Here is a 27,885-nt window from a genome sequence, read left to right as displayed (position 1 = left end):
CATCTTATATCTGTGGAGAGACTGTGGGGTTGTCACGGTACTAGAATTTCTAACTTTGACATAATAACCAGGAAAGTATTGAATCTCAATACCATTTTTGATACCATGGAGAAAAAGGGGCATAAAAGTGTGTTTCATCTGGGACCAGACGGGAAATAAAGCACTTTTCAGACACAAAGATTTTTCCTGTTGTTAAATTAGATGTAAAAACAAAGTTATTTAAATACGCTGCCTAGTCTTAGATATCTGAAGTGACTATTTGTATTTGCGTAATAACAATTTAATATAGAGGGGTTGTGTGTTGTCAAGCACAACAGCTTGACTCAGCTGTGACTCAGGCAGACCAGTCTTAGATATGTTAGCTTCACCCAAGACAGGCGTCAGGCAAACTGATACATTAAAATGACATCGTTTCTGAACCAACAACAACAACTTTTGTTTGCTTCATTAGCCTCCTTAGCCAAACACACTGCTTGGTTAAGGTTAGGAAAAGGTCATGGTTAAGGTTATGGAATGTTAGTCAGCATGAACATTAGCTAGCGAAAATGTTGATTTATCCATCCACTCCCCAACCTACTCCTAATGTGATGTTTTCGCTTGCTTTATACTACAACTTCAAGCTTTAAAACGTGACATTTCAACGTCAAAGGTAAAATGCCAACATGTTTTCCTGGTGACTGGACTGCAATGATACACTGGGTAACATAAAAAAAAAAAAAAAAAAGCTGGAGGCGCAGCAAGAAAAGTTTATATTTTTTTAATATTATTTTTGGTATTGAAGTATCGAGCCTTTTGACAACCCTAGGAGAGCGCTATTCAAAAACTCTCAAGGTCTCTCGAGGTGCCCAGTTATTTGGGCACATGTTCACATTTAGATATCCAGTCATGTTTGGGTAAAAATGTACATATTCATGTAACTGATGTCTAGTGTGATGTATACTTTATATGCAGCATTTGATAATGTAACAGGCTGGTGCTTTAAAAACATAGATACATAAATACATATAATAAATAAGGATTCAGCTTAAACATCCTGGGCTCAGGAATGCAGTTTCTCAGACTCTTTATGTAATATGCTAACCTTGTGAGCGGGACTCAGGTAACCAAAATGAGCAAAAACAACTGTCTGCCAATATACACTCACCAAGGTTAAATACAGAGTATGAATACATGAGCACATCACTGCAACAGCCAATTAAAATCTTTCTTCTACATATTCATGTATAACATAATATATGTATAAAAAAAGGGTTAAATCCAATTTATACTCCAAGGTATAACTGTCAAAACAAAAGAGAACAAAACACCATTTTTTTAAAAAAACGAGGCCTTTAAGAGATACACAAAATTCATAGTGCAACATTATGTCAATTCCTCCATGGAGTTTTTATTTTATTTTATTTATTTATTTTTGGAGATTGAGTAGATAAAGAGATGACATCTCCGACATCTCATTAATTCATAAGCTGTCCCCCATGGCAGAGGCAGGAGAGGAATAATGTTTCTGTTCAGAGGAACAGCAATGCTTCTTGTTGACATCGGGGTGCACAAGGCAGCACCATGTACGCTACTGAGGGCTGCGGAGGAGCCATGCTGAACAAATAAAAGTGACAAGACTGTCCACTGAAAGAGTTTTGTTTTCCCCCCTCAAATATCAGCACATGGCAAAGACCTCTGACTATTGACAGCTTGTTTATTTCTACTGGTGCAACAGTTAGCTCTTTCATCACACCGAGGACTGAGACTCAAGATGGGAGGGATTTGACTCACAGCTGATGCCTTAGAGTGGAGTGCCATCATCGAGATTCCTCCTTAGATGAGAGAGAGAGAGAGAGAAAGAGAGAGAATGAAAGCCTCCTCTTCCTCCTCTCCACTCTCTGCCCCAGTTTTCTCCCATGGAGAGAGCTCCCAGAGGCAGCGGGGAGTGGAACTTGTGGCATTTAATGAGCAGCAGAAGCTTCCAGGAAGAATGCAGGGCGGATAATGAGGCTTCCCGGGCCGGCCAGGATCTACGTGGATGCAGACCACAACAGGAGGCCCTTCCGCCAGTCAGACCCCAGTGTAGGACGCTGTGGGACACAGAGTGCAACACTGTTCTCTCCCGGCACGACTAAATGATGACCTGTCTGGTCCTGCTCAGGTCCCACATGTAGGGCATGTCAGAACCCAGGTAATTTACTTGTTGTGTTAAAAAATAAAGGACAAATTGCTCAGTTTTAAAACAACAAATTCCTTTTTTTTAATAAACACCAGTAGCATCTTCCCCTTAGACTTTGCAGTATAGAACCCTCACCACCGCCACTTTTGATATGGCGTTCATACAAAAATCTGCCATAACTTATCCATGGGTGAAAAAACACAAGTTTGAGAAAGACCACCAATTCTTTTTTGAGGGTGATCATGGCTAAACCCAGCAGATCAATAGTATGTTAAGTTGCCAATTATTAAGTGAGCCACAAACAAGTAAACATGCTGCCACTTTGATCAGTACCATATGTGACAGTTAGATTAAAAAAAAAAAAACCTCTATTGTTCATTTTTCATTCACTTAACATAGTATGAGATGAAGCTAAGCAAACTAGAGAGTACTCAGCTGAATCAGTACTACTTCATTGCCCTATTACCAACCTATCCATGAATCATGCAAATCCAATCATATTTCTGTGAGACATCCTGCAAACAAACAAACAAACAAACACACGGCTGTCCAGCTGTTTGTTACCTCTGTTGGTGCAGGTAGCCCATCAACGAATGAAACTCAGTGGAGTTAATGCCCCCGGTTCAGAATCTGTAATACAGAGCACAACCAGGAGAGGGCGTGGCCGTGTGTCAACCAGCATGTCAGCAGCTACATGCCCAGTCAGACACCCCAAGGCCCCATTTTTTGAGTTTAAGCTAATCCGTTGTGAACTTACATGACTTGTTGTGGTACGCCATGCTGCCTTTTGACTGAATGTCCTGAAAAGTTAATCAGGTCTTCTGTCGCCCATGACCTGATCGAAATTTTGTGCTGACGTGTGAATCCATCCGGACGTTATGAGCATTTTTGGGATATACCACATCCACCACCACGCCCCCTTTTGGCCAAGGGGTGCAATAAGTTAGCTACTTCCTCCTTGGCTGGAGACTGAGTGCCCCACCAAATTCGGTGGGAACACAAGAATCAGTTTGGAAGTTACAACACTGTGTGAGAAACAGATGGACGAACAGATGCACATCTTTTCAGATGGAGAAAACTAGCAATGTCACCAGTGCAACTAGTTAGCGAGGTTACCTGCTGGGCAGCAGGCTGCTATGTCCAACTTCATTTTCCTATGAGCCTATCTGCTGGTAGCTAGCTGAATAATTGTATTAAAATGTGTAATACATAAAAGCAATGTTCCTTGGCTTGTGCATTTCAAACTGAGACACTGTGTCAGTAGTAGCCTGTTAGCTAGATGTACATTTTCACTTCTCTTGATTGCTTTCACTTTCTGAATGCAGAGGGGTGGTTAGGATCTGTTCTTTCACTCTGCAAGCTTTTTGAATATGAAATAGAAATCCCTCTTAGAATTATCAGTATCCATGTTAGCTTCTCTGCATCACAAACAAGCACGAACAATCCTGGCAATTCATTTCTTTCTGTGTGATGTCTTTGAAGTGTGTGTTTGATCTGAAACCCTGCTGAGTTGAACTGTCCGCAGATGGAGTCTCTTTCTGCCTCTGTCCTGGAGGCTCTCAGGTGTTTCCAGCTTCAGGTCATCAGTTCTGACCAGAAGCTGCTTTTACCTGTCCTCCCATGGAAAAACCATGTTTCTCAGGGCTTATTTTCTCACTGATAGCCATATTTTTGACATCATACCAGTATGCATTAACATACTGGCCGGCCGTGAGCGACTGTGGTTATCAAGAAAAGAAAATGTAGCAGATTCAAGTGCTTCAGGGTCATAAAATTGAATAAACATACAAATGATTGTCAGACTTTCAATCTAAAGAAAAAAACAAAACCGCCATGACTGCAGTGCTCTGCAGCCAACACAGGGCCAGCCCAGTATGAAATCTCACCACGCCTTTTCCGATCTGCTGTGATTTATTAATGTGCCTAGCCTTAACCTGCCGCCACTTACCCCTCACTGAATTCTCCATGAAATATGTATGGCTGACGCACGACAACAGGATGTCAAAGAGGAGGCTGAAAGTACATGAGGGAGGGGGAAAGGGAGGAGTCGTCATAGTCAGAGGCCGTGGTCTGATTTAAAAGGCCGTCTGAGGCGATGTCTCCTGGGGAAATCAAAGGTATAAGACAGAGGTCAGGTTCAGAGGAGTAAAGCACAGGAGTGACTAAAGCTTCGACATGCAACCTTTCCACACTAAAATAACCATAACTGAATAGGATACATAAATAAACAGACTTTCTTTACTGCTGGCTGGCCGGCCGTGAGCGACTGTGCTTATCAAGAAACGAAAATGTAGCAGCCCCCCTTCAAAAAGCACAGGTGGGCATCAACATCACTGTGTTCGCCGTCAGCATCTTCAAAGCCTGTGGAGGCTTTGTGGATGCCGGTTATCACAGCCTCAGGTTAGATCACTGGCGGAAATCCCAGGGGTGCAGGCAGTGCCACTGCACCCGGGCCTGCAGGTAATAGCGGCCTGCTGGCAAACAGTCCTGGGACTCGCAATCGCCTTTTTATTTATTTATTTTTTTTCACAAGTTCCACACGAACCCTTTGCTGAACGTGAGGCACATCCGATATCCTTAGTATAGACACAATAAGATATCATGTGCTTGTTAGTGTTGGTATATGTTGATATTCAGCTGCATGTGTGTGTGTATGTTTTCTGAACACCCTGGCCGCATCTGCCAGACTAACAGTACACTTTGTAAGGCAAAAACAGTTGAACATTATAGCTGTAGTAAGAATAGTTGGGGTAGCAACAGTCTAAAAAGTGGGGCTTGTCACCTGAAAGTCACTGATTTCAATTCACAGTCCAAGCTGGAGAGTGAGGGAGTCAGTTTCTCCCGTCCTTCAACAACTGCAAAAACGTCCTTGAGAAAATTGTAAAATTGTGGTAAATTTCTCATCTGTGGCATATACCCTGCATAAATATCATCATTAAAATATTTTTTGAATGCTATTTTCATGTTTCATGATGTATTATAGCGGCAGCTGTCCTTTATTTATAAAGGACAGGTGTGTATGTTTATTATTTAATGTGTATATCACATTAAAAGCAACTTATTTATACCTTCTTTTTGTAATTTTCTTTTTGTGAACATGAGATAATCATCAGACCTGTGGCATTCATCGCCAGTACATCCATTGTGAAATAAAACGACAAATTAAATGCAGATATCAGTCAAGTAAGTTACCCATCTACAAATTTCCCCTGACCTACGCCGCATAATGTCATTTCCTCAGGAGGAAAACACTGTGAGGACTGTAAGGTATGTGCTGTCTCATTTTTCTTAAAATTTGTTATGAAATTGAGCCGGAGCCAAGAGTAGATTTATTGAGGGCCAACAATGTTCCTCCAACATCAATATTAAATGCCATTTAATCACATTTTAATCAAATTTCTGGAATATTTATGAAATTTCTTTTTGAAAAATGCCCTGTGCTGTTTGGCTCTGGGCCTTCCTGAGGAGACGACGCACCCAACAGCACAACTGTCAACTACAATGTCTGTAACACTGGCGACAAATAAGTTACATTTTAATTTTTGAAAATATATCTGAAATCATTACAGCTTGAGCTTGGCAAATGGTCTATTTTCACTCCTTACATTTTCAGGGATGCACTGGAAGAAAGATTGATTTTTTTTTTTTTTTTTTTCAGGTGTTGTCCAACTGTATGAAGCTGAAGACGTAACAGAGCATGCTGATGAAAAATAGCATGCATGGTCAGGGAAAGCTCCCCTGGATAAGTCAATAAAAATGAGAAATGGTGGTTGCCTGCTGCGTTAAGTTAGGTACAACCCAAAAGTATGCAGAAGTGTAAATCTCCCTTCACGCTGTCCTGCGTTTTCCGACTTTCTGTCACTCTCAGTCTCATTTCTGTCACTCATATTCTCTCTTACCGCCTCATCATCTTTATTTCTCTCACTGTGAATTCAACTAAGCTGGCATATTCTCTTTCTTACTCTCCCCACCCGCATGTTCTCTCTCTCCCAGATTCCCCAAGTTCTTGCGGTGTCGCTCTCTCCCCCCCGTCGCGTTGCCTCTTCCCTCCCTCCCTCCCTTTCTCCGTCTTTCTCTTCCCCCGTCTCTCTGGGGAGCCAGTTACAGACCATGTCTTTACAGAAACGGGCCATCCACCAGAGGAGGCCTGTGATTTCCATAAAGAAAAAAAAAAAAAAAAAGGAAGGCTGATACTGGTCTGCTGCATGGAGTAAACCTAAGAGGAGGAGATGGGTGTGGATTGGAAGACCAGGGAGGGCTAGGGTTAGGAGGAATGGGAGAGAGAAGACAGGAGAGAGAAAATGAGATACCTGGAGATGAGCAAAGACGATCAGAGGGCCAAGAGGATCAAGACGACCATCTGGGCCAAATATAGCCTCTGGATCTGGATCTGTCATTTGCAGTGACCACCAAGGGGGCCAGTAAAGCATAAAATGTAGAGTGCTATATATGGGATGACCTAATCTCCCAAAGGGCCCAATGAAGGGGGCTAACACATATTCAAGGTCACTGATACAAGTCCTTCAGTGTCCTTGGGTGAGAACACAGCCTTTGGGGAGTGAATAAAGAGTTTATTTGCAAAAACAGATAAATGCCATTCTTAGGTTGTTTTTTTTTGTTTTGTTTTTTAAAAATGCATCCAAATTCAAAATTGTGTTGCAAAACCCACACTGCCTATGCTTTAGCCTGTGATATCTGTTTTTGCACATGAACTCCTCCTATGGTAACACTTCCCCTACTGTCGCGCGGCTCGCTCTCTCTCTTGAGTTATGACAGCTCTAATGGCAGCGCTCGTCCTGTGATCGGGGACCCAAAGGACGCAACACTGACACACAAAGTCAAAGGCAGAGAGAGAGAGAGAGAGAGAGAGAGAGAGAGGGTGAGGGAGAGAGAGAGAGAGAGAATGAGACGCGGAGAACACGAGAAAGAGATCTGTAGTCAAAGAATGACAGAAAAAGTGAGAGAGAGGGAGAGATCAGTGGAAGAAGAAGCGAAAGGAGAGAGAGAGAGAGAGAGAGAGAGAGAGAAGTCCGAGAGTGTAACAGAGATGGAGAGGTTGCGTGGAGCGAGCGCAGCAGGACGGGCTGACGACAGTGAAATGGAATAGGATAGATGCTGCCAGTGGGTACACATACATATTCCATCCCCAGCTCACACAGCCGCCTTTCTGAGGAAATACCAAATGCCTTCTCTCTGCCCCTCCCCTCCCTCCCTCTCTCTCTCTCTCTCTCGCTCTCTCTCCTTCCCTTTGCTCTCCCCTACCTCCATCTCCATTTCTCCCTCTCCCTCTCTTTCTGTGCCAGAGCACCGCAATAGCAGTATGAATAATTGAACAAGCCCGAATGGGGATTGAGAATTTCTGTTGCGGTTGTCTGCTGGTGCGGCAGGCAGCAGCAGGCTCTGCTTTTTTTCCCCCTTTCATTCATGACAAAAACAAACCCCTCTCCCCCCCACCAAAAAAAAAAAAAAAACAGCACACACAATTGTCCACCGTCTTGTGCAGCGGAATGAAAGGAACAGAAAGGACAGGCAGAAAGACACACATGCACACCCGAAACTTTGCAGCCCCGTCCGGTGCTTTTTTCACCCCTCTGTTTATATCTGATTAGACGGTGCCACCATGACGCATGACAGCATGATGTCCTGTGTGTCGTCTCCCAGTGGGAAATAAGAGAAATGGAGAAAGGAGACGATGCAGATGAAGATGTTGCTGGAGCTCTCACAGCGTTGTGTGACACCGAGCTGATGTTCAGACTCGGTGTACTTCATGATATCGCCGCTCAGAGAGATGTTTGATATGAATATTCCCGAGCAGATTTCCAGTAGAGAACGACTGCGTAGGATTAGATCAATCAGTCAGGCGTCCCGGCGGAGAAGTTTGGGGCCGGAAAAAAAAAAGAGAGAAGAAAAGGACTGAGGCCAGGCAGACATTCATGTGGAGGACAAAAGTTAGAAATGTACCGCAGTGGATGTGTGTGTGTCTGTGCACATGTGTGTGTGTGTGTATCTGAGTGAGAGAGAAGGATAGAGAGAGAAGATGTAGCAGTAGATGTATTTGTGTGTGTGTGTGTGTGTGTGTGTGTGTGTGTGGTTTGGGGCTGGGGCAGGGATGGTGCGGGCTGTAGAGGAGATACAGAATGAGATAGCAGGATTTAGTATCCACAGGGTGTTGTCAGGCCAGGCCAGGGCTGTGTGAGTGTGAGTGTATGTGTGTGTGTGTGTGTGTGTGTTTATATGTGTATGTGCTCCAGTTTCAGTTTAATTGGCCCAAATCTGCCATTCAGCGAGGCCAGTTCCTCTCCCCTCCCGGGAGAGGGCAGCTATAGAGAAAAGTGACATAAATGACATATACCAGCTTTATGTCTCTCTCTCTCTCTCTCTCTCTCTCACTTTTCCTCTCATACACTCACTCACACACACACCTCCGCTCCTGTCTCACCACAAACTGGGAACAAAGCCAATGGATGGGCACGATAATTAGGTCAACTGTGAACTGTTTCATGCACAACACAGGCACGTGCACTCCATCATTGTGACATGAAATGTTATCTGTGCACTGTCACTGCATACAGTTGCACGCGCACGTACACACACACACACACACACACACACACATACTCATTGTGACATACATTTCAAACTCTCACTGTCAACACATACAGTGGTGGAAAAAAGTTTTCGGACACCCCATGTATTTGTGAAATATTGCATTAAGAATCACTCTTAGGTCTTCAAGTGCAATTTCTTTTAGTACAGTCACAGCCAAAATACTAAACACATCCTAAAAAAGCCATTAAAAACTTCAAATTGATTGGTTCCATAAAAATACATAAGAAATTTTGAGTATTGGGTCATTTTGGTATCACTGATGAAAGTTGTTCTTTTTATTAAAAGAGACATTTTTTTGTTTCCAAGCTTCGTGTCTATATAAATCCAGCACATTTGAAAGATCTTCAGACACAAAAATGGCTAAAACAAGGAAGCTAACGCAGGAAACACGCCTGAAGATAAAGATTAAACTGTCAAGAATTTAGTTTGGTTAGTTTTTCTTGTAAACAATAAACAAAAAAATATAATTTGTATTTGTTTGTATCTGTCTAATGCAGCCACACCTTTTGAAACACACAAAAGATTTTTCCACAAATATTTCATGTCCGAAAACTTTTTTCCACCACTGTATAACCAGTCTAAATAAAACACAATTTTACCTGTTTTTTTTTCTTTTTTTCTTTTTTTTTTCTTCACAACAGCCATTTTGGCATGAAACAGCAGGTAAAGCCAGGTCTTACTAATGACGCTGAGTTCTATTCAAGTGGACCGGAGCCTTTCCAGTGAACCAGATTGAACACACCAGGAACCTGGCTTCGTTAGACCTAAATGGAACAGAAACTTAATTAATGTTCCTCAGTAACACCCATGTTCACCTGCTATTTCACATCATGGGAAAAAAAGGTCTATTACTTATTGATCATTCCTGCCAGAGTCTGCATGATGCGTGAGTGGCTGTGTGTATCGGCGTGTGCTCCACTGTGCATGTGTGTGTGTTTACATGCAGTCTCACGCCTAATGCAAATTCCCATTTAGGGAGACGAAGAGAACAGAAGGTAAAACTGCGCTGCGGTATCACGGCGGTACAGGTGTAACTCAGAAATATGAATACATCTGCTGTGCTGGAACAGAAACGCACAACAGACAATTAGGGGAGCCGAGGCACGGCTCTTTTCGGCGTGACTGGCGCCCAAAATAAGCTTTGCTCAAATCAAGTTGGCCGCACACTGGCAAGCTAAATCAAGATAGCGAGGACCAAGAGAGCGAGCTTCCCCCCGCCAGCAAGGCTATAATGCTTGACGAATACCCTCATGGCAATAACCAACATATTGCCGCTCATTAAGTGTGAGGACTGTTCAGCTCAATATGATTCATTTCCGTTTTAAGCCTCTGTATTGGGGATATTGTTTTGAGCATCGCCGGTGCAGTAAAACATTACATAACAACATATAAATAAGTTGGAATTACATAAGAAAGCAGAGTGTAGCGGCAGCCCAGGTTACTTTTTCTTGGATCAGCAGCTGGGGACTGAGAGCTGGCAGATGACAGTGGGAAACATAGAAGGAAGGGAATCAAAGGCATGATTCAGCAGCTGAATGAAAGCCAAGCGGGAACCATGTGACGACAAAGGCTCGCGATGGCAAAGACACAGAGACGCGGCTTCAAACACAACCGAGAGAAAAGGTTTCTCCTTGGATAGGTGGACTGTACAGTGAGAGCACAGGGAATAAAGAGAGCCTCACAGTTGTGGTAATAGGTGAAAGAGGGGGAAGACAGACTGTTAAAAAATGAAAACATGTAAGATAAGATAATCCACACTGATAAATGTGTTATCGTGTCTTCGCCTCTGTGTGCTTTTTTTTTTTTTTTTTTTTTTCCAAATCGCCGCACAAAGGCTGTGTTTAAGTAGAGAGAGAGGTGCTGCACATTCAGATGATAAGACCTTGGACTGGTCTTGTGAGAGCGAGGGAGTTAGTAAAAGGAAATTGAGGCGCGTTGATGCACTGCGGTGGAAGATGACCTCATGAGCAGGACACAGCGCCACATGGGGCAAAAGGCCAGCCGATTCCCCTGTCACTTCCTCCCAAACCCCCCTTACCAATTACTCCACTGATGTCCCCAGGAAAGACAACTTAAGCCCCGTCCGCGCTCCACAAATCCCTCACTTCCCTCTAACCACACACAGGTACCTTGCAGATTAATTAAAAATCCTTCTTCTGGTCTAGTATGGTCTGTGTGTGTGTGTGTGTGTGTGTGCGGTCTCCCTGCCTTGCTGCGCTCATGTCCTCCCTTGAGGGTCTCCTGATGTTCTCCTCCCTCCTCCAGTTAACTAGGCCTACAGCTGACCTTTGCACAGATGAGCGAGCAATGGACTGTACTTCCACAGCTATTTTTGGTCCAGAAACCACAGCAAGACACTTCCTATGATGTATTATTTCCAAATGTATCACAGTCTCCAGATTAAATAAAGTCCTACTGCTTGCCAAGATCATGAATGTGAACGGGGTTGACAGACATTCCACTACAGTGTGTAGAGGTGAGGGCAAGAGGAAGGCACACAGGATGTTTGAGCAGATCCACCCTGATCCACATCCATGACCTTGTGTGTGTTCATAAACTGAGGCTTTTCACTTTGCAGCACATAAGCAGACTAACGTAGTTTAACATAAATTCAATCAGAAAGATGTCCTTCATCTTCATGCCTCACTCATTCCTTTTCCTTCTAACTTTTTTTTGCCATTCATTTTCCAAGCCACTTCTCCTCCTTAGGGTCACAAGGTGCTGGAGCTTATTCCTAACCTCATTAGCCAATCAGAACCTGCCCCTTTTTTTATTCACAGGTTCTTTGTACTTTATCGATGTCTATTCCATCTCCCACCTGGCCAGTTGTATCTTTACTATTCCTTCTAGGCTGTCTTCTAAAACCACCCATCAGCTCATCTGCCTAAATGTCCATTTTCTAGAAAACCAATCGAAATCTCTACTTTCCCGCTCCCCTAGTTGTCCTTCTTTATATACACCTCATTAGGTTTTTGCTGTGTTGTCATTTCAGCTCTGGTTTTTCTGTGTGCACCACTGATGAAAAGGCTCCAGAGCTTTGCACAGGGGTGAAATCCTTACTGCCTCGTTCTCAGAGTAATCATCCTCTCACCCTAATGGAATGGGATCAACCATCCATGGGAACCTGTCCCAGTGTGTCTCAAATGTTTCATTTAATTCAGCAAAGTCTCTCAATTTGTCCACTCAGTTTTTCTCCAGATAGAAATAATGTCCAAACATTTTTTTTTTTTTTTTTTTTTTTTTTAAATAACCACTTTTCAAGACATCTTTCGTCATGCCCCCGCTGTGCCTGAGCAGTGGAAATGCTTCCATGCTGTGGCGCTTTGAGATACAAATAAGCGTCTTGGCAGAAATGGGGAACATGCAGTAAAAAATGAGCAACATCTACAAAAACAATATTGCTCTTTGACTCTGGCGCAGGATCCGATCCTTTGAGATCCAGACATAACTGAATAAAATCTCTTAATGTGACTAATAAGGGAAATAAGTAAGATCTTTACTGCCCCATAGCAATGACCATCTGTTATCTGCAGGGGGTCAATACGGTAGGTGATCAATACTAATGACTCAACAATTACTTCTGGCTTTGAAAAAAAGAAAGAAAAAAAAAAAAACCTCACTTTCCAGCCACTGTTCTCTGTTTCTCTGGAACAAAAACTCCCAGCTCACTGCAATTTCAAGACGTTCCCGATCAATTTGTTCTGGTCGCAGACAGAGGTCAAGGAAGGTCGCAAATGACTTAATGCTGCTTGCTCAACGGGATGCTCTTGAAAGGTTCGCACAAAGGACTTGAAAATCTGAGTGCAACATATAAGAAATGCAACCTTCAATCACAATGTGAAGCAAAGTGGCAGCTCCATGGAGGCGGAGGAGGAGACCACCAGGAGACAGGCAGAGAGCGGGCAGAGCCAGGCGGATGTATAGAGATGAAACCCGTCACAAACATAGAATTTGCAACAAGGGCTCCTGCAGATTACCTTGGGAATATTCTAAACCCTTGCCAGCGCATACACAGACGCAGATATTCACGCACACGAGCATCTGCTGTCTGTCCCTAAACCGCATCAAAGGCTGTTAACTTCAGTCAGGAAGGAACATAAGACAAGAAATCATTTCACATCATACCCCCCCTCTCTCTCGCTCTATCTCTTTACATATTTCTGTTCATCATCTGCACTATGTGTTGTACTGTATATCGCGATGCCTTTCTTTGTCTGTCTTTAATCTCCATCTAGCTGGGAACCGCCACAAGGCCCAGGTATAGTTTTTCTTCCAGGAGGGAAACACAGTCAGACAGTTAATATTTCATGTCTGCAGAGGATTTCAGATCCGGAAGAGCCAGGGACCACATGAAACACCGTTTGATGGTTAAACCAAGTTGTGAGAAATCAACTGGATAAAACCCCCAGGATAAAAGGGATTCAAAGCACTTTCTCGTCTTTCTCTTGGAAGTCATTCATCTAAGAGAATTGAAGATCGCTTTGGACAAGAGAAGAAGGGAGGTAGAAATCTGCACTCGGTCCCTGTGCTGTTGTGCCAATTGTGACAGTGTGTCTGCCGCATTGCCAACATAGTAGGGATGCCCCGTTTTTTTTTTTTTTTTTTTTATGCTTACTTAACCAACTAAAAATACACCATTAATTTACAACGAGACAGTTTTTTTTTTTTTTTTTGGCGAGTTTCACACACAGTCAAAATCACACCTGCCTCGCAGCTTCACAGCAGCAGGTGGAAGTTCAGTGTGTTCCTCAGTAATTTTCAACTTCATGTTGTTAAAATGTTTTGCAAGATTGTATTTCTATTTCTGAGTGGAAATGAAAAAAGTAGGGGGAAATTAATTTGAAGTTTATAGTCTCTAGACATTCTTAGAGCACAGAAAGAACATGTTACAGAGGGCCAGAGAGAAAAAAACAAGTGATTGAGGTGGGTAAAGCAGGAACAAGCAGGCCAGGTAAAGATCATTTACCTGACATGTTTCAGTCTTCGAAACATGTCAGGGAATTTCTCTGCCCAGAAGCTCATCAGTCTGGATCTAGACGTCTGACAGGATCTTGGCTCTGTCTTTCTCAACCACCTTTGGAGGTGTCTTCCATTTTGACCCTGGGACTTCTTCCTCTTCCTCCTCCTCATCAGGCTTCCACTGCCTGAGGTACTCACTTAGCATCTTCCTGATGTATTCCTGGATCTTTGCTGTTTCATCCGAGATGGTGGCTTTGACGCTCACCAGTCCTCAGCCTCCCTTCTTCTGCTTAGAGCACAGCCTCAAGGTGCTGGACCTGAGGTGATACTCTCCATGCATTGTGAGGAGCTTCTTTGTCTTGATAAGTGGCCTCTATCTCCTCCTGTGGCCAGGCCAGGATATTATACCAGCAGGGTATCTGATCATCGGCAGGACGTAGGTGTTGATGGATCGGCTCTTGTTCTGTCCATTCAGCTGGCTCTTCAGGACCTGCCTCACTCTATGGAGGTATTTGGTTGTGGCTGACCTCCTTGTGGCCTCCTCATGGTTTCCATTTGTCAGTGGGATTCCAAGGTATTTGTAGCTATGCTGCACATCTGATATACTCCCAGTAATTTTATGATACTTTCCATTTTTTTTGGTAATTGTTTTCCTTCAAATTTCTTGTTCGTCTTTTGGCTAATTTTATTTTGTGTCTCTCTTTCTTTTATTTGTTTTTAACTTTTTTTCAGTAATTTTGAGGCAATTTTCTCTCAAATTCATTGATTTATTATCTTTTCACCAGAGATTTTGGGGTAATTTTATTCTAATGTTATGTTAATTTTTGTGCAATTTAATTTTTAAACATAAAATTTTAAAAGAAATCAAGTGCATTTTTTGAACTCTGGTTAAGGGAAAGTGGGTACACCGAACAGGTAAATTACAACACTTCATCACAACGTAACCTCTGAAATGCACTGAACCACACAAATGATTAATATCAGACAGTGCAAGAGTGCTGTGGGTGGATGTTCCTATTAAACCGTGCTCAGCCTCTCCACATTGTTGTTCTTCTTTCTCCTCAACCAGCTGAAAAAATTCCTCAGCTCTCTGTTGACGCCTCGACAGCCCTTTGCTATCACTCCGGCTTGTTGATGGCGATCAAAGGAGAACTGAACTTTTTTTTTTTTTTCCTTTTCACACACTGTCATAGTCCTCCCCTCTGTTTCTCATCAGCCTCTCCATCGCTTCTCACAGCTCCGCTAAGAGAAAGACAGGGTCTCAAGGGCAGCGGTGCTTTCAGACATCTCCTCATTCTCTCTGGTCAGAATTTCAAGAGTTTAACCCCGGGCTTCAGTCCTGCTGCCCTTCCCATCGATTCTTTTCTTGTCCACCAGGGCTTTGGCAGCTTGCTCTTCATATTGTATGCTATAATACATAAGGCTGATGTCATGGCTTTCCTCTCTGTAGACAATGGTGCAACACTTAAATTTCTCCTCTATATCTTCCATCTCCCTCCTCCATCTCATTACTTGGGCCTTGAGGGCTGCTCAGTGTCCCAGTAATGAAGTTTTTTTCTTCTGAGAAAACACAGTTTATAATGTTATTTCCTCATCTGTGCAATAAACCAGGCTGTCTCTTTTCTTCTCCTCTGTTCAGTATCTCTGATGGCGTTTCTCTGCGTTAAAATCCCCTCCTATTTTGCTGAGAAGAGCCTCCATCCTAATGTTACAAACAGTCTCTAAAACACTCACCCTGCTTATTATGAGCTCCAGCAGGGTGCTCTGCATCTTGTAAGGCCACTGGAAAAAGTGAAACCTGGCCAGAAATTCATATAGCTGAGTGGAATTTCTTTAATCAGAAACTGTTATTGCATATCCTCAGGATAATATTGGCAAAAAAAAGTTTTACACCATGGTAATGCTCATTCATTCATTCATTTTCTCAGCCACGGGCGAGGAAGAAGCCTATCTCACTACGCACTAAATGGCGGGCAGAGAGAGACCCTGAGGTGGCCAGTCCATCACAGAGTGAACACAGATGATATTTTACTCTCATATTCATGCTTATGGGCACTGTGGGTTCATTCAGTCCTGATGTTACATGTCTCTCAATGTGGGAGGAAAGTGCAGCGTCCAGAGGAAACCTACACAAACCACTGATTCTTGAGAATTTGGATAAATCATGTCCCACTAAGAAAAATGCTATTTCTGCTGGAAATTTACAACATTTTAATGAATAAAACGAATCAAGGGCATAATCAGGGGGTCCTTTGCACATTTGTAAGGTTCTTTTATAGGTTTATTTTTAATTTGTATTAATTTAATGATTATATGTTGGCCCATGGCCTACAAAACCAGTTGTCCTCAGATAGGAGATAATCATTTAAACTTGATTAAAACAACAAAAAGTAAAAATTACATTGAATAATATATTTACCACATGAAAGAGTACATCATAATATGTATTAAAAACTACAAACGATGGGTTTTGAACAATATTTACTATTATTTTGTGGTTGCTCAAAATGTGTCCCAGATATTCGTCACCACTGTCAGATATTTATTTAAAAAATAATAATAAAAAAACTACAAGGTCAATTACATTCCTGAGGACCCCTTTTCAAACCTTCAGCTCTACTGCATGCTTCAAGACCACTCAGGCTCCTGGAAGTTTGCTATTTTCTCTTAAATCTCCTCATATTTTTGGACACTGCTACTGTCACAACCATAAACTGTCAACACCGCCACTTCTGTATAAAAAATATTAAATTAGATTATGGAATAAATGTATACTTTTTAAGAAGAGGTCTGATGCAGGTAGCAACAGGGCGAAAACAAGCTGGCTAATGTGAACAACTCATGCTTATCATGTGAAAGAGCAGGTTTTTGTCACCACCGTCAGACGTCACCACCGTCAGGTTTTCTGTCTGACGGTGATGACTGAAGTCTGAAAAATGCTTATAACAGTGCTCAGGATTCTTATTTTTTATACCAAATAGTTAAATAAAGTTGTTAAGCAAGAAGCCATTGACTTGAGTGGTATAAATTTTGGAAATGTATGTTTTAATGAGGCGACTGTCACCACCGTCATATTAGTGTCACCACCGTCAGAGGCAGTTATATTGGTTTTAAATGAATATGCTTACAATATGTTTCTTTGGTGCAGTTGAGTTACTAAAGTAATAGTCTCTTTAATACAAAAATATGTTTTTCAAATTAAAAAAGAAACATTACGGTGACGGTGTTGACAAAAACAAAGTAGCCTAATAACTGGAAAAACCTATTTTATGAAAAAAATGCAAAATGAGGAGGTTGCACCGGTACATTGTTGAACAGCCAAGACCTTGGCCTATAATGATATACCTTCAGATTTTGTAATTTAACTCACTTTTTTTTTTTTTTTTTTCAAAATTAAAACCTGTTTTATCCAAATTCCCAAGAATCAGTCAAACACATTCAGAGCAAGCAATCATATAGAGGACCATCTCTAAATACAAATATTTACATTTAACTTCTTGTCTATTTCATGTATTATTATGATTACTTTTACTATTAATTTGTGATTTTTCTCTTCTTTTGTCTTTCTTTTTCCCTGTTTATCTCTGTATTTAAGCAACAAATATCCACAGTACAGGATGAATTATAAATTCTAGACAGGAGGTTTTTCAATTTTACTGCCTTGCCTGTTTTTATATTTTTTTATTACTTCCTTTGTGCTAAATAAACTAAATACACTATGGCAGCTTGTTATATTCATTATTTTTTATTTTTATTTATTTATTTATTTTTTGTCTGTGCCATGCTATTATGATTTGGTGTAGCTGTCGACCAAAAGAAAAGACCTTGAAACAAATTGAAAACATTCTTGGATCTATGCTCACAACCAAACATTTTGTGCCAGTTTATTATTGGAGATCAGTGGGCTGCTGTGACATTTGAATGTCACACATGACAGCTCATCTCACAAAGGAATCTTTCAAGGAACGAACCCTAGACTGCATGCAGCGTAAAGAGACATGTGTGCACATGCCTGCACACACACACACACACACACACACACACACATGCACACACCCTGTCCCTGTCTGATTGGGTTAATTGCAGACATATGGATGTGGCAGCATCATACTGTGCCCCGATAATTTTGGAAGGGAGCCCGAGCTGTGAAAAAAAAAAAAAAAAATCTTCTCTGCTTAGCCCATATTTCTTTATCCGCTGCACAGCACCACTTTTCTGTCATTAGTGAACACTGAATGGCGAAATACTGACGTCACCTGTTATTGTGCTCATTTCCTCGGGGTAAGAATGCTCCTAAATGTAAAAGGTGCCTGTTGCCCATTAGTCCACCACTCTGAAAACAAAACAAAACAAAAAAAAAAAACAGCAACTATAATTTGGCCCCTGCAGATTCTGTTCACCTGAGATTCAGACTAGTTTTATTGCATAATTGCAACTGAGCCATATTTTTTCTAATATAATGGCGAACATCACTCCGTTTCAGAATACATGAATGGTATTCAATTTCCTGATTTACAATAGTTTAAAATCGTGTAAATAATATTTGTGAACATGAACAACACTAACCAAAAGCCTCAAAGCAGATTTTTTAAAACTCCAACCTGTGATGTTGATTGTATGAATTATTCTCAAACCCTTAAATAGTGAGCTCTAAATTAAAAGTTAGACCATAGACCTGGAGAGCACTGCTTTGGAAATACTACCAGACACAAAAGTCAGAAAAACACATTTTTCAGAACCAAAATGAAGCCAGTCCTAAGGGGGAAAAGTCAAGAAGACAATTATAAAGTGGAGCAGTACCTTCAAACACATGGAGAGGAAGAGAACAGTTGGGGATGACTCTAAAAAAAAAAAAGAAGACAGCTTTCTTCAAAAAGCTGTGAGAGTCCTAGGCAGACAACAGAGAGGCACCATGAAACAGGAGGAGAGGTGGAAGGAGTGGAGGAGGCAGAGGGAGATGAGAGGAGCTGCTGGGAGAACGGTGGCAGAGCTGTCAGGATGGGACAGGAGCATCGCTGCCCTCTGTCACGCACTCCACTCTCTAAACGAAGAAAAAGCAAAGATGCCCTGCAAAACTTCAACTCTTCAGGCCATCTGAAACTCTCAGCGTTGCATAAAGTGAGGGATGTGAGGAGGAGGAGGGAATCACAGATGGGAGCAGAGGAGGAAGCGGCTGTCAGCTGTTTTTAACTCTCTCTGCTTTATTTAAATTTGGGGGGTTTTGGCCAGAGAGTGAGACGTAAAGAAAATGCCACTTATTTAACTAAAATAAATGTTTGTTCGATTCTTCATGAAGGGGCATAAAGTATGCAGCAGAAACAAGTAAACACAGCTAATTAGAGAGCAGATTCAACAGAATGGTCTAATGAAGAAATAGCACATTAGGAAGCAAAGTACTACAACAACAATTCTGCTTTGTCATTTGCCTGAGAATGAGTCTATTTAAGCTCTGCGGCTGAGATGTGCTGCCACGCTCGTTGCTGTCTTCCATCGCTGAACACTGAAACTGCGAGTGGGCGGTTGTGGTGGGTGGAGAGTTTTTGTTCCAAACCCGAGAATGAGCCGGAAAGTGAAAGCAAGAAATCTCAGCAGCTAGTGAAGTAATCACTGAGTCACTGGTATTGATGAACACCAACACCCAACAGGTCATTTGGTGCTATGGTGCACTACAAATACAGGACACAGTCACATGTTCAACAAAAAAAACCCACAAGCGCTTTTTGATAGGAACATATATTTAACCCAACGAAGTTTTTACGGCATCTGCAATGCATGTTTCTACTAGGAGTGCACTGATCACAATTACCTATAAACATCGCAAATAGGTCATGGGTGCACAGCTGATGGCACTGGTTTGCCTGATCAATAAATAAATAAATAAATAAATGAAATAAAATAAAATAAAATACTAAAATAAATAAATAAGTAAGAAAGTAAAAATCTTCAGTTGCCAGATCATGATCGCAGCCCAGGGGATGATTTAAAACGTGTGGGTCAGGCTGTGGCAGGGTGCAGAACAACAGTCGTGAAGGCATGTCCTCCATTTGGCATCAACAGCTCGTTTCTGAATTTGACTTTGACAGCACAGGATCTGGCATATGAAGGTGAAGTTTATATATTATATTTTAAATAATAATAATAATGATATAATATATTTTAAACATTTATTTTTCCATGATATAGCATAAAATAATAACAAATTTGAACTAAAAAAAAGTTACTTTTTTGTTGTTTATGAGTCTCTACATTTGAAAAAAAAAAGAAAAGAAAAAACTTATGCTGTATCTCCCTGAGCCAAAGTAGTGGTTTGTATTATTTTTGAAAGAAATAAAGGCAATTTGTGTGCCAGGACCACAGGCAGAGTCTGTGCTGCTCCAATGAAAAACATTTCAGGTGCTACCAACGGCAACATGCAAGTAAGCACCTAAGTTGTCATTCACTCTCTATGATGTAATTACTGTTTGGATAAAACTGGTGATATTTTTACACACAGGAAAGGCAGCTGTGTCACACAGATATAACAACAATCTGTAAAAGACAGTGTGGTATTGGAATTCTACAATTTATGTTTGCTGGGCACTAAAACATGATATGTTGTTATTGGTAGAAAGTCTGGATAAAACACATCATTTCAACAGATTGGTGGAAACCTGACGGTTGCATCATAAGTTTCTCCCTACGATCATCCAGCAGGGTATTTCACCACACTACTTTGGCGAGCCCATACACATTACATCCACCTTCCACAAACCCACAATACAAATGCCCATATCTGCTTGCCCAGCGCCCCATGCTGTCTGCATCCCTCTGACGTGGGACCAGTCTGTGGCCTCCATAAGCTGATCCCCTGACCCCTCCTGCTGATCAATACTGCCCCATCTGACCGCTTCTATTCCTGGCCTCCATCCCTGCAGAGTCAGCCCCCTTCCACCCTGCCCTTCCTTTCCGCTCCGCTCCCTGGGACCAGCCTGGCACAGCAGTGCCCGCTGCCAAGTCTTCCTCATTTAAAGAGAGACACTCTGTGACATCACATAATGCAAAATATAGCCTCCGTGTGTGTGTGTGTGTGTGTGTGTGTGTGTTTGCATGCTGTGCTGTAAGTGGGAACAGTTTGCTGTATAATTCACCAACACACCGAGCTTTTTCTTCCCCCCGCAGATATTATGAATGACCGACACTTTGAAGCAGATCAGGAACGTTTATGATTTATTTACAAGCGTCCCCATGTAAAAAGCCAAGTGACCCACAAAATGTAATGAGATCATTATATAAAAAGAGCCAGCCTGACCCATATCTGTATAAAAAGATAGAGTTAATCTCAGTGTGTCCACAACTGAGCCCAAACCCACCAACCACATCAAAGTGGCCGCACATGATCTCACCCTCATTCTCAATTTCTCTCTCTCTCTCTCGCACACACAAAGATATTTAAGGCCTCTTCTTTCATGGTTAATTATTGCTCTTCCTTGATGCTCCTGGACCAGATTAATCCTTGCCCAACGTCCTACCTGAAACAAGAGAGAGAAAGAGAGAGAGAGATGGTTAATTACCAAAGAGAAAACAGCACAAACCCTCTAAACCCTGTAATCCAATGCACAAAATACAAACACAATTTTGCTGTGCATGTAGTGTTCATAGAAGCAAAAAAGGATCACGCTAACAGCTCAAGCTTTGAATACTTAAGTCAACTGTGACAGGCAGTCACTTGCAATTGGCAGCCATTTTGCATTTAGCAGTTTGCCCTCACTTGGTGTGAGCTGTGAAAAAAACGCACTGACATACCCAAGAGCACGGAACAAACAAAGCCCTGTCTGACGCTCCGCTTGGAAAAGACCTAATTCAAACGACAAATTTAGCCGTGAGTTTACACCCAGGGGCTACATCACAGAGCACCAAACACATTATGCCAACATATCACAGCTACACCTGCGCTGCAACAGCAAAACGTGGAGCCTAACAGTGAGGCAGAGCTAGCCCATTAACAGCTTCCATCATTATTTTTCTCAAACTGCAGATGCCTCAGCCTTGACTCCCCCGTCCTGTTAGTTTGCGCCCCGCAGCAATACAACATTAAGCTATTTGCTCTGAATAGCCACCAAGGACATTTTCGGTGCTTTACAGAGGCAATGAGCAGGAGCAAGTAAACCAAAGGAGTGCAACACTGAGCGACGGAGTGTCAGGGAGAAAACAGAATCAGAAACCGATAGAGGGATGGAAAGAGAAACAGAGAATGGAGAGAGCCAGACGGAGAATGAGATTGAGGGCTGTTATCCCATTATAGGTGGCTGGTGGCAGTGCTGGTCAAGGTGCTGAACGGGCAATAAAAGGACCGCATAATAGAGCTGTAATGGCAAGAGAGCCAGACATTGTACAAGGCTGACCCAGGGTCAGCGTTAGACGGATGAAGAGAGGGCCCCCGCTGTGTCCGCAGTGGCCACAGGCAGCTCTCAGATCAGTGGATGTGATGTTAATTTACTGCAGGACATATTAGTTATTAGACGTGGACACATAATACCATAGCTGGTGATTAGGGAGAGGTGTTATTAGTTCTGCCGATGGGATTTTATCTGTGTATGTGTACGTGTACGTGTGTGTATGTGAGTGTATGTGCCTCATGAACCACTGATTGAACCTACTGAAGATGATTCAGACAGCCACTTTTTTTACTGCCAAGTCATCACACATCCTTTTATCTCTGCAGGTGGATATCCATAATACATCCTACAGCACCCCTGAGTTTTTGCCTGGCAGAACACGAGAACAGGCAGGAACAAGCTTAATGAAGCCGGCGGTGCCAGTCACTCTGCTTTAATTGCAGCTGATCGTCTGTGCCTTTTATTTTACAGCATTTTGTAACTTTGTGGCAGAACTACTATATTATTATAATTATTATTGTAGCTATAATTAGTTATTATGCATTATGCAGTCATTTGATGACAGGGGAGAGCATGTGGGTGACTGAATTTGCTAAAGAACAGGCAATGAGTGTGCACTGTAAGGTTGCAGGACAAAGATAAGGTTATTATGTGAAAACCTCATTACAGAATGTGAAAGTCATATATATTTTTCTGTTACACAACCAGAAAATGTCACCTAATTAGGCTCATATGTGTCAAAACATTCTGTCTTGTTGCTGGTGGGGGACTTGTGTGATTAGATACATTACATTTTGCTATAGCTTGGTGGTAGTTTAACTAATTTGTGGTCTTGTGTAGCTCAACTGGTAACTCTGGATCAAACTTTGGAGGGCTTAAGGCCTCATATGAACCAAGTGGAATGGGCCTAATGGAATACCTTTTAGCTTTTAAACCTTTGAAACCTGAGCAAATTCACTTGATTTCCTCCAAAAACATGGGGAAAATACTAGAACATGAGTACATGAGCAAAACATTTTTTTAATTACAAGGAAACAATATTTATAATTATTCAAAATATATATTTTAATGTCAGATCATTGATGCCGTGTCAGTGTAAGAGTTCTTGTGTTTTATTCCTTGTGCATTCAGATGTCGTGTTTAAAAAACATTTGACCCTTTGAAAACTGAGCAAATTCACTCGATTTCTTTAAAAAAGATGAGGAAAAAGGTACTGACCAAATTAGCAAGAAATGACATGAAATTCTGCAAGAAATTAATTAGTAAATAGCTACAAGAAAATGCATAGAAAATGGCCAAAACCTACCAAAAATATTGTAAAAATGACAAAAAAAAGTGTAAAATAAATCAACAAATAAATAAATAAATAACACTAATAAAAAACAGTTAAATACAGCTTCATTTTTTTAATGTAAAGTAATTGGTAGGTCACACCTCCTGTTGTCAGAGGAGAGAGGCAGCGCTCCTGCTGTTACAGTGGGTGTCATGGCGACACGTTGTCACCCATTAGCCTGCATTACCCTGACAAGATCTGCATTTGATCTGACAGAATGGGGAAGCCAGGACTGGAGAAGACGTTAAAAAAGAAATGAGAAGGTGTCGCTCGCATTTCTTCTCTCCTCTAATTTCAGTGTCGGTGCTGTTTTATGTGTGGCATGCTCAAAAATGATGTGTTGTATTCAACAAGTCTGCGTGTTTCATGAGGGGGCGACACATCTTGTTTTACTTTTCAACAAAACATGGGCTAAAAAAAGAAACCGAAACATTTTGTCCCCATTAATTCCAACTTTGAATGTACACTCGCTGTAGTGTGCCGCCCTGCTCTTAATGCATTGACCAGGTTTAGCGCAGCGGCTTGTCTATTCTACAATGCAAGCACGCCTTTAACATGTGTTCTTTTATTGATGAAGGCCACTGTGCTGAAAACACTTTGTTCATGTTAAAATAAATGCTCCCTAAAAAGTCCTTGCTGTCAAGTGTGGCCACATTAAAGATGCGCATCCTGTAACACTTTTTGATATCAGGTCACACTATTAAGAAATTAATGTGGAAAAACTGGACAAGATGTGAAAGTTTCACATGAGACACACAGAGCCAACACCTTATGAGTAATTAGATGAAATAAGCTATCATGCATCTATTATCAGGGGGTTACAACAGGGATAATTCTAGGATGTATATACACACATGTGAATGGAGCACATGGTTGTGCATCAGGTACATGAAGGACTTTATGTAAGTTTGTTGAATATTAATAAAGAACTTCAGGCAATACAACACAGGGCTCAATACAGACCAGGAGGTCGTATTCAAAGTCAAAGTTAGCACTGAGAGTTGCCTTGGTTACTACAGGTAGACAGGGCATCATATTACCATACTGGGGTTAGGAAGAAAAAAAACATCTATAAATATGAGTATGTGGTACATGAGGTGCAGGGCTGTGCTTTGCATTCAGAACGGCTTCAGGCCTCCTTGCATGCAGAGCAGGTCCTGCACTGTATGTGGTGGGATGCCTGTCCGTTCTTCAAGAGGGAAGGCCTGCAAATCTTTGAAAGATGAAGGAAGTGGAAATCTTCAAACTGCAACAGAATGTCCCATAAATATTCAGTGATGCCTCGATGTGGACATTTGGAAGGCGGTGGAAGACATTTGACCTCATCCTGGTGTTCATTAAACCACTCTTGTGTTTTGAGTTTGAAAGCTTTCTCCAAATGCAAACGTGTCCTGGTGTGGCAAAAGGGCAAAAGATGGATTATTGTTACTTACTGTACATACTACTTTTATTCATTGCTTGATTCAACTTTTGAAACACTGATCCTGATGTGCTGAAGGAGGATACTGGAGCACACGGACCATCTCACATATATTTTATTAGGTGCAGATATGCAAAAATGCAAAAATATGCAAAGACGAATGTGTCGGTGTAAACAAACATCTTTATCAGAGTCTGAACTGCCAGGAATTGACAACAATGTACAGTATATAACCTCCCCTTGATAGATTCAGCTGTGAAGGAAGGGGAAGTGCTCCAATTATTCAACTTACTCATTACCACATCTGCAAACCATATAGGCTGGAAAAATTATGACCAGTATGAATAATACTATAATTACAATATGAAAATGTAGAAGGATCCCATGAATATATATAAGTACAACAACAATAATAAAACAGGTATAACGACACGGGTCACTAAATCTAAGCTTTCTGGAGACTTACCAAGAGTGACAGATCATGGAAAAAGTCCAAGTAGTGGTTAAAATCACATTCAAAATTACAAGTAGAACACTGTTTTTTACTACTTGGACAATAGAAATCCATGATTCCCTTACTAAAAAAGGCAAGAGAGGAAGAGTAGAAAGAAAAGGAGAGACACAATAAAAGGAGAAGACTGCAATTTCAGAACAGTGGCTGTGGTTAGGTTAAGCTGAATCGACAGGCGAGGTCTTCAAACGTCCAGGGGAACTGGTGTAGCAGAGGACTTAGCTTAGGAGAAAGTGACTCACAAACAAATCTCAACTCTGAAAGCGGCGGAATCAGAAAGGACTTCCACACTAATGGGCCAGCAGTTTGACTGGTCAGGCCTGAATGTCAACCTGTGTTGTTACGGAGTGGTGTTACACCTGTGCAGGAATGTCTCATACACCTGGGGGATTAATGCCATGAAGGGAACATGTGGGGGGAGGGAGGGAAGGGAGACCACGGTGTAGACCTGCGACTCCCAGCAGGCAGGCGCACCGTCATGTCGGCTAACCTCGCCCTGACCTCACTGATCCGTACGTCAGTGCTGCACAGACAGAGTCAGCTCTGTTTTCATCTGACTGTCTGTCAAACACACACAACAGACATGAAGGAGTGAGTGAGGGCAGCACGGTGACAGGAGGCTGGCAGGGGGTGTGTTTCTATGTGTGTGTGTGTGACTGGAAGATGAAGCAAAACTGAACTTTGCTAAAGTTGCTGGGTTGTATAGTTACCCGGCTGTTATGAGTCCACATGGTGGTGAGATATCCTCATTAGTTTCTCTGTGCTCCCCTGGGCTGCTAATCCACAATACTGTATTTCTATCTCTCCATTCACCTCCGTAGTGCAGCAGAGCAGCTCCCAAAATAACACACTTTTAGCACAGAAACAAACATGAACAAAGTGGATTATGCTGATATAAAAAACAACTAATCCCAGTATTCATTTTTTTTTTTTTTTTGCAATTACAATAATTTGTGAAAGCACTATCAGGTCTTTTCGTTCTGGTGTAAGGCTACTGTGTGGAAGTTTCCTGCAAATGTCAAACATAACAAAAAAAGGTATAGGACTTGATATGGGGACTAATGAGAATATTTCACCACCATGTGGACTCCCAGGAAACTATACCACCATGTAACTATACCAACTATACCACGTAACTGATTTTTACACTTGAGATGTTGTGTGTTGAAGGCCAGCACCTATTACACCCCATCCTGAGTTTACATAAGGAGAAATCAGTAAATTAACTCTGAATGCTGTTCAAGAAGTGCATGGAGAGAGTTCCTTTAATGGACTGGAGTGAGAAGGAGGTTCGGTGGCACCCGTGTTGGCACACAGATGAGCATATTGATCTGTACTGAGGTGTCACACTCCACAGCAGCACACTCACTGCAGGAGCAGCATAAAGGGCTGGTCAATGTACCCTTGCTATGGACTAACACAGCTGTTTTTCAGCCTGATCTCGGTCCTCAGGAAAAAGAGCGACAGTTTAATTTCACTTTAATTGACTAGGAATTGTTTCAATACAAAAAAAAAAAAAAAAACCTGTATGTGATTATTTTAAAGCTGCACTAAGTGATTTTCACTTAGCACGTAGAAACTGAAGGTAAAAGAAAAAAAGTTTTTCTGGTTGAAAATGAGGGACGCATGTAACTCTGACAAGGCTCCTGTTGGATTACTTGGACAATTTTATCTCTGAGCCTCTGAGTAAACCTTTTCTGTGGCTGCACTGCTGATTAATTAGGCACTTGCACAACCGATCTGAAATTTGCATGTGTTTATCTGAAGAGTGTGCGTTTTCAGAGAAGCTTTGAATGAAGATGAAGTGGCAAGAGGGTGAAGCAGAGGGCAGAGGAGGAGCTTATTTCAAATTTTGAAAGCTCAGACCAGGAAATAACAAGAGGCTGGTGAAGGCCTTCTATGGAGCAAAGAAGACCTACAATGATGATCCTCACACTGCAAGATCAATTTACTGCAAGAAAACGCAAGTAATATTGCTTAATGTAGCTTTAACATTATATTTTAATATCACCATCTAACACAAACCAAACTATCTTTTCATACAAGGGTCCATAGGACAAAATCACCCCCAAAAGAAAGTTTGTGGCTTGATAAAAGTCTGGAATATGCAAAATTTTGATAACACCCAGACAAGCAAAGATTTTACAGATGCTGTCATTACCTCGATAGCTCTACTTTTGCTGAATGAATACAAAAAAAAATCTTTTCCTACAGATCTACTCAGTCACTAGTTGATTTCAAAGTGCAAATCAAACATCACAGAGCTGCCAGGAACAAGGTGATGTGAGATTTCTGCTTTATTACATATCGGTGATGAAAAGTAAGTCAAGCCTTTTGAAGCTGTGAGCACAGTTTTTGTCCTTTTCACTGAGAAATTTATGCAAATCATGTACCACAAACATGCCCTCAAAAAGAGCACTATGCAAGCAAACAGCCCCCTTCATTTGCATGCTCTTGCCTACAAATAAGTATCATGGGCACAGAATAATGCCATTTACAGATAACTTCCACATAAATGGT

The 27,885-nt window shown here is 41.6% G+C and overlaps 1 protein-coding gene across 12 annotated transcripts in view; it reads right to left on the bottom strand.

Moving 5' to 3' along the window:
* LOC115368159 (endonuclease V) overlaps positions 1-27,885 on the bottom strand; it is a 98,915-nt gene that overhangs the window by 17,179 nt on the left and 53,851 nt on the right. For 11 of the 12 annotated variants that reach the window (XR_003928992.1, XR_003928991.1, XR_003928989.1 and 8 more), the window contains one exon: positions 20,911-21,234. The exons of the other annotated variant lie outside the window; for it this stretch is intronic. The gene's annotated coding sequence lies outside the window, so the exon portion shown is untranslated. Of the gene's footprint in view, positions 1-20,910; positions 21,235-27,885 lie in introns of those variants that run through there. 12 annotated transcript variants of the gene reach the window in all.

This window comes from Myripristis murdjan, chromosome 1 (assembly GCF_902150065.1).
Source record: "Myripristis murdjan chromosome 1, fMyrMur1.1, whole genome shotgun sequence".
Classification (NCBI taxonomy): domain Eukaryota; kingdom Metazoa; phylum Chordata; class Actinopteri; order Holocentriformes; family Holocentridae; genus Myripristis; species Myripristis murdjan.
Note: the sequence above shows the minus strand (reverse complement) of the source record. Positions and strands in the feature narration are given on the sequence as shown.